This window comes from Vanellus vanellus, assembly GCF_965231255.1.
Source record: "Vanellus vanellus genome assembly, chromosome: 14".
Classification (NCBI taxonomy): Eukaryota; Metazoa; Chordata; class Aves; order Charadriiformes; family Charadriidae; genus Vanellus; species Vanellus vanellus.
The window spans coordinates 7,161,868-7,170,400 of NC_138919.1; positions in this window are offsets into that span (position 1 = coordinate 7,161,868).

Sequence of the window (8,533 nt, forward strand, 5' to 3'; positions counted from 1 at the left end):
TCTTACACTGCCATTTTCACTGTTTGATATTAGCTTTAGCTCTGTTACAACTACCAAACATAAAAAAAAAAAAAATGCATTCATGAATCACCATGAAATCATACACAGGAATATCCAGTGCCATAAACAATCCCCACTGTTCACTAAAACTTTAGGTTTCTGTACGCTTATATATACTGCAAGTTTCTGGGTGGGAGGAACCGGCAAAGACCTCTAGTGGCTGCTTCCTTTGTACATCGACTATCTTCTGGTAATTGAATTGTGGTTAGACTGGAATAGGAATTCAAAGTGGCTCTCAGGGGAGATGCTCATAGCTTTGGGGCTGAAGGAGCCGAAGTGAGAATCTTGGGAGTATCAGTGGAGGAGGCGGCCTTGCTTGTTGATTTCCAGGAATTTCAGGAAAGAAAGTGGTACCTCAGGCTGAACTATAAGCATAAGCCTGACTTCCACTGGGCTGAAGCATTAGAGCTGAAGTCACTGAAAACATTCCCATCATACAGAGCTAAGTTTAGCAGTGGAATTGTGGTATAAAACAGAACACTTGATTTTTAAACAAAAAATGTTGTTGCTTACAACTTAAGTGACTAGAAAGAGGAAAATGACTGTTCTACTTCATCATGTACTACATTAAAGGTACTGCTTGCTAATAAGTTTATAATATTGTCCCTATAAGAAAACATTTAGTGGTAAAAATAGTCTCCTTTCTCCTCCCTCAATTTCTCTTACTTGTGTTTTTAATTGCCATATAGTTGCCATCCATATATCTTAGCTAGAAGCTACGAATAAATATTTTTAAAGCAATATCAACATGCTGCCAGATGACTTCAGGCCTTTCCTGGAAACAAATTATCCAGGTTCTGCTTTTCAGACTTATGTTGGACTGATGTGCTTTGAGTGAGTTGTTTTGTGATAGTTTTTTTTTTTTTTTAATGCAGTGCTAAGTGTCTGAAAGTGATGTTGACCTTTTTCCTCATTTGCATGAAGGATGATGGTGTGAAGGAAAAGGTGGCATATCCAAGTACCTCCTTCTACCTTGGCAAGCTTATCTTGAGAGATAAGCAAAGTTACCAAGTTACTGACAGCAGAATTCATAGTGGACAAACACAAGACAACCGCTCCATGCCAGTTCTTGCTGCTTGTTTTGCCATATGGTAGACTGTATTATTGAAACCAGATGGAATTAATAAATTAACAGATGTATCTCTTCCACTTCCCACTACCAGCTGTTATACAGTGGACACAATTTGCCTGTGTATTTGAGATAAGCCTTTTTTTCCAATAGTCATAATTCCCTTTTATACATGAGGAACTTTTAAAGCAAGGTCTGAAAGTGCAGGCTGGGTAGCCATCACGGCCAAGACAGACTGCATAATGGAAATACAGGCTCAAATGTTGATCTTACCGGCATATGTGTGCACTGAATGTTGAAAGTTCAGTGTGAAACAGCTTACAGACGATTTGCAGATATGTTAAATGGAGCACTGGTATAAGTGTTGGTATCATTAATTTGTAATATAAGGAGTGGAATAATAATTTCTTTTTTTTACATTTTACATTTATTCACATAGCTAGAAGGGATCAGGGCATGCTTTCTGCTGTGCAATAAGAGGTTGTAAGTAAAAACGTAGGCTAACAAGATCTTTGGATTTACCTCAACAGGAATAGGAGGGAACCTGCAAGAAAGGAACCTCAAAATTGCCAGTGACTCCAAGAAAGCTAGTGCTGAACGGTAAGAGGTTTCATCAACAAAAATAAGTTCAAATGTAGGCTTGTATGTCTGTGCTGCCATTTTTATTATTGAATAAATCGTTCTTAATCTGCTAGGAAGAGAGATATGGATGTATGTATTCTGTAAGCAAGACTGAAAGTTGGAGCCTTAATTTTGCTCATTGCCACTGATCAGGAAATGAGGCTCACAAGCTGAGAGCTCCAAAACTATGTACATATGAAAAAAAAACCAGCACTGCTTGCAGGCACTACTGATTTCAATCTAAGGATCTGAACAAGGGTATAGAAGCCTTAATTTAGCATTCAGATAGGAAGTTGGGGACTTCCACAAGGCCTTTCAGACGTAATGTATCATTAGTAAAATAAATGGGACTGGAAGTTTAAATCACTCAGTTTTCCATTCTAATAAAATACTAAAGTAATTTTTGCCTTAAAAACAGCTCATCTTTTCATTGGTTTATGGAAAAGTTTCTTTAATGATTTAAGGGCAGTGTGAAGGGACAAATAATATACTTTCCATGATATATATGAACAGTATTGTGAATCTTTTTCATTTTCACCCATTAGGGTTTTTTTAAGTGTTTGTAAATACAGAATGATAGAAAAGTCTAGGTTGGAAGATACCTCTGGAGATCACCTGGGCCAACTTCCCACTGGAAGGAGGGCCTTAGATTAGGTTATCCAAGAGCCCGTCTAGCTGTGTCTTGAGTATTACCATTAAGGTAGATTCCACCACTTCATTGGGCAACCTCAAAGTTTGTGTGTTTGAATATAGGGTGGTTATTACTATTAGACCTGGTGACATTTATTATACATGTAAACAGTAGCACATGGGTTTACATAAGGAGTTTTTATAAGAAGATATAAGAAACTTGATCATTTTTCAAGATGATTTTATATTACAAAGTTTTTAGTAAGACCCTTCTAGTTTTGCATCTAAATTAGAAGAATGAAAGTCTGAATATAATGGTGTTTAGCATGCTTAGACCTGTTTTTTCAGTACCAGAAGATGGCTTACATATTCCTTAAGATATGAAGTGAGTTGAAGTCCCATAAGATAGTGAACTGTCACTCATCCATTCTTCTCTAATGTCAAAAATTAGACCTGTTTAAAACATCTGATATTTTCCTTAGGACTTTCTTCCTGGTGATTGTTGTGTATAGATGAGTGAGAGAATAACCCTTTCATTGCAATTTGCCCGTTATATTTTTTTTATGACGTGGCTATCTAAAAAGTGTATTGTAGGTTGTTAGATTTCTCTTAGTTTCTGTCTTCCAGCTGGATGGATGCTGAATTACCCCAGTCTCTGCCTCCTCCAGCTGCAAAAAATCCCACTGTTTGAACATACTTCTCTTTGAGCTGTGTTTTTTCCATATTAGTTTTTCACATGAAGAGGCGGTAGTTGCCAAATACTTAGGGAGAAGTAGAATGGACTTCAAAGCATTCTTAAGAGAGCACTGATGGAAGAAACCTCATGTTTTTCTTCCATCAGTACCTACCAGGTAGCATGGGGAAAATTAGCATGCAGCTTTAGGTAATTGAAAGGTCAATTTATAAATGTGTCTGTTAAAAAAAAAAAAAAAAAGAGCAGTCATTTGTAATACTTTGTCTAGCAGTTCCTGTGAAGAGTAAAATGTTGCCCACAATTCATAGAACTGTTGTCCATAGAGCTCCCCATGCTGCAGCTTTTATCCTTCCATTGTTTGTCACCTTTTCTTAACATAAGGTCTGACAAGCAAAAAAAGCTTTGCAGAAATATTGAAGTGAGATGCATATTTTGTTTATTTAGAGTTAAAAAATCTTACAGGAAATTCTATAAAATAGGGCCTGCAGAGTTCAAAGGTCATGTGAAACACAACAGTAAATGCTCAGCATTGGAAGTTTTGGAAATCTGTAGCTGAGATTCCTAAACTGCTTGCTTGGGAAGAATCCATGCTTTATCATGTAATGCACATAGTGTTAGGGACAGAGAAACAGAAACACCATTCAATTTACCATAAATAAGTATCATGTCTTTCACAGCAAAATCATACTCTGCTAACACTCAAAATCCAGGTGTATATGACTTCTTCCCCCCTGCGTACCTTAGGAAGTATGCTGCAGAATGATTCCACTGTTGAACAGCTCTGTGAGGGGAGGAATGGGGAAAACAATGAGAAAGTAAAGAGTGAAATGGACTTTTCCTCTGTCATGGTTCTTTAAAAGTCCATACAAAGGCAGCTGCCATGCCCAATCATTTCGTTAGTCACCTTAAAAACCAGGAGGGACATCATGGTCCTCGAAGCTTTGTCCCCTTTCTCCTTCCTCTCTGCAGGTGTCAGAAGGTTCTTTGCTTTGATTCCTGAGAGCCCTGGTATGCTTATAAAAAGTGTCTTAGATCTTTGCAAACCTTAGTGTGTCCTTGGTAAACAACCTTACTCACGTACCCCTTCCCACTCCAGCCTTGGCAACATTTCCTCCTCCCTCCTCAAAGGAACATGATGAGATTAAGTAAGAGCAGCAGCTTCCCAACAATCCTTAACTCCTTGAGAACTCGAGTCCTTGTTTAGGCTTGCTGAGCCTAGCACAAGGAGGTTGGAAGGAGTTCTGATAAACTTATGAAATCTTGAGGGATCTGAAGATACTTCCTTTTCCCTATTCCCCCCTTCCATCTCAGTTAGCATACTTCTCCGCTATCTCTTATTCCACTCTCATTCTCCAAACCAAAAGATGCACAAGTGCAAAAAATATTGCTGAAAATGAATGCCTTTAGTTAGCTGCAGTATGGCTTTGCTGAAACAAGTGAAAGATTTGGGCATAAGCAATACAGCATGTCAGGGAGCTATGTTCCATGGTTTATACAGCAAACATATGGAGGATATATTCAAATCTTTGTTTACCATGCTGGTCAGCAGGACCTGCAGATCTGTGGAGATGACATTAAATGAAAAGCAAGAGCTTAGCCTTCTTTTCTTCCCCAGTCTTGTGTCTTCCCCACTCCTGTGTGTTCTCTTGGAAAATGATTTTTTTTTCTGTATTAATGTTGTAATTATTTTAAGAAAACCGATAAAAATTGCTGGCAAAAACTACCCTAGACACACTGTGGAGCTGCCCTGGAAATGTTATTACTGGATCAGACAAAGCTGTTTGCCAGCACAGTGATCTCATTATGTGAACCTCTTAAAAGCAGAATTTCACAAAAATGGTTATAGATGATGGTAGCAAAAGCATTGAGTCCATGGGCCTTTAAGTCAGGAGGGTATTTTGATGCTGTTGACTAGTGGGTCACATCTCTTTAGCCCATTTAAAGAGTTTCTCTATTTAGTCAAAAGTTGTATGAACAATGGTAAATTAAAAATTAGTTCCGTAACTGGATCTAGCTATTAAAATCCTTTAATGTTAGGATTTGACAACCCTAGCTTTGTTTGGAAAAGGAAAGGAAATAAGTTGGCAAGGACTAAAGACACGCTGCAACAAAAAAATAAATTATGGAGCCTCTGAAGTACAGTACAGTATGCCAAGGACTTAATATGTTACAAATAAACCTGTACGTTGCTTACCATCCTGCCAAAACAATTGCAACACCAACCCAACCCTCTAAACATATAGCTTTACAAATCAAATGCATAAGAAAACAACTCCTAACGAGTCACTCTGCTAGAGATGTGAACACAGGTGACTAAATCCTGTTATTAAAGAGGGGTAATAAGGACTTGGCCACAGAAAACTTACCATTGTTTGAAATCTGCAGGAGTGTGTGGTTAAAATGGCAGGACTAGGATTTCATTGTACAAACAAAATCCAAAACAAGGTCAAAGTGCCCTAAAAGAAGAAACTGTTTTGAAAAGTAGCCACTTGTACTGCTTAGAAGAGGAATATATTTTGTCACTTTAGTTACTGATCTTGTCATGCGAAAAAGCACAAATCTTCAATCACTCACAAGTCATTAAGAGTGAATTAGAAAATATGCCTGTTTGCTCCCCCAAGAGAACTGCTCACTCTCGGCACATTTCAAATAGCATCAAATATTTAGAATGTAAGGAATTAATAAATGCCATTTTCATCTGATCTGTAAAGTAAAATAAGCTACTTAGCATTTTCATTTCTTACTAGTGTCCAAACACACAAGGAGACTTACCCATTTGCAGCAAAAAGTGAGCGACAAAGAGCTCCACCAGTGAGGACGCTATCCTTCTGTACGAATCTCTTCTGCAAAACATACATGTAAATAAACAGCTCTAGACTCTGACCCATCTATAAGATGGTTCTGCTGCCCTCCCCATGGAGCAAACCACAGCATTCCTGCAGGTTTCTCATTTAAACAGCTAGCCTGCTGCGCAGATACACTTCTCTCCGTTTAAATTCGTGCACATGTACACATGCACACTTCCAAGTATGTACACATAAAAATTCAAATCCAGGAACTGGGTCACCTGAAAAGAATTTTTGGATTAGCATGTTTTCTGAGGACTAGCACACACCTACAAAGGCTCTTATTCCGTACACCATTTGGAAATTCATCATCTTTGTTTATTATATGATATATCTCCATACATGTAAGCATTAGCTCTTTCTAAGGCTGTCTATTAGAAGAACACAATATTGTTATTCCTACTGAATTCTTATGTAAGTTTAAGTGTTTTAATGATCACTTAACTAAATCTCACAGGAAAAGCATTTCAGAAAAGAGAGAAAACTCAGTCTCTACAGATTTTAACACTTGCTGAAGTCATTGGAGTATGGATTTAACCCTTCATGGGAGCGTTGGGGTGCTGCATGAGACGCAGACATGGCAATGAACCAGATTCTGCCTGCAGATATGCATTTTTTATTCTCATTGACTTAAGTGGATGTTGCCACAGGCAGGATTTGGACCTGTATACTCTTAAAGTGGAAATTGTTTTCATAGTGATTGCAAGTATTAATACTAAATGGGCACAGCATGAACCCTATCATTAGTAAGAGCTAAGTTTTTAGTGAATTACAGGAAATTTTAATAAAAAACATAAATTAGAAGTATTAAAGAATCTTACAAATTTTATATTTTAACTCCTACTACATAAACAGTGCATAAGGGTATCGGGAAACAGCAGTGTGTTGTAACTCTTGCAACATTATTAGGAGTCTCGAGGCATTTAGTGTTTTCTCAAAGATGGTCATAGGAATATGAGAAAGCCTTTTACCCTCATATTAAAAAAAAAAGGAAGAAAATACATTTGTCATCTAAAGGAAGCCTAACATTAATTTTTTGAAATCTATAATTTTTTAAGCAAATTATAAAATTTATTGTGACCTGACTCCTGGTTTTTTGAATGTAGATACTCGTCAATACTAACATGTTATCATATGGGTCTTCATCCAAGTAATATTAATAATTCCACAAAAATATTAATAATTCCACAAAGCAGGTGAAGCTGTATGGTAATAGCTAGGACCTGTATATGTATTATAATTTTAAGTAAACTTTGGGAAGGAAGTAAATGTTGCAGCATTGCAGCTGACAGTAAAAATCAGGTTGCTATAAAGGCAATGGACAAGAGTTTCTGATTAGTTCAAACCAAAAGACTGTTAATAAATGGAAGAAGATTTGAAGCTGAGAAGGAAAGTACTAATGAAAAAGTTAGGTCTGCCTGTACTGGGCTTGCAGACCTGGGTGTGTACAGCCCTCCCGCCTTTTCCCTCTGCCCCACTCCCTGTTTCCACAGGAAGGAAATACACACATGTAAGTCAAAAGGAAATCTAAGTGTGCTCCACCAGGATGGCCAGTTGCTCAGGACTGACATCTGCCCTTCATTATAGAGAATGAATTAGCTGGGCCATTTGAACAGCATCATTGGGAGTAAACTGGACAGTGGTAGGATTTAGATCAAGAAGCAGGACTTTGTTGAAGGCAGGAGCAGCATTATAAATTTTAAGTAGAAATTATTAAAGCTGTATTTTTATTTTTAATTTATAAGAGACGGTATCATTAAGATGTTCAAGAGGTGAGATGAGACAGGGTATAGGATCTGTGCAAATAAGTTTTAGATAACTGAAGGGACATGGGGTACACGCCTACAAAAGATGGAGAGAGCAAGTGTTAAGGGCATAATCTGGCGTTTTGAGTAGAAGCAGAAAGATTTGAGTGAGATTGATTTGCATGACTTGTGCGGTAGCTGTGTTCGGGACTTGTTTTTTCAACCTGATCTGCACATACTTGTGTCAAGAAAGACGGAGATATATTTGTCTAAGAAAGAGGAGAGCAAACTTAGCTAAGCTGAATTTCACCACTGATGGGAGGTGAAGTCTCCTCTGGAACCAAGTGCACTTCTGGGAAAATTGTTTCTTTCTCCCTCTCGCCCCGTTCCAGGACTTGAACACTTGTAACTGTTCCCTTGCCAGGCAAATGTCATCCACCACACAGTTGGATCCACTTCTTTGCTTCTTGCATTTATCCTGCGATCCGTCTAGACTTGTCTAGCATTGCTTTGCATTCCTGGCAATTTTTAGGAAACATATGTCTTGCTGACTGCATGTGGGCTGCTCGGATTGAACGAGCTGTGGCTGGAGTGCCCAGGCTGGCCTGTTTTTGGAAAACCACAGCAGCTTCACCTCCTTTCCTTTTAAGAATTCTGTCTAAACAGTGTTGTGTTCTTTTCTCTGTGGCTAAAACACCATATAGGATGCGGTTCACAATCCTATGCGTGGAAAAGCATATTCTCATGTAACAGCTAGCCTTGCGGTTCTTCCTCTCTCACTTAAACTGAGTGGCTAATAGCTACTAAGATTCAAGGCGGGGCACTGAGTATTGACAGAACCTGTGTCTCATTTTTGTTCCTGTACAAA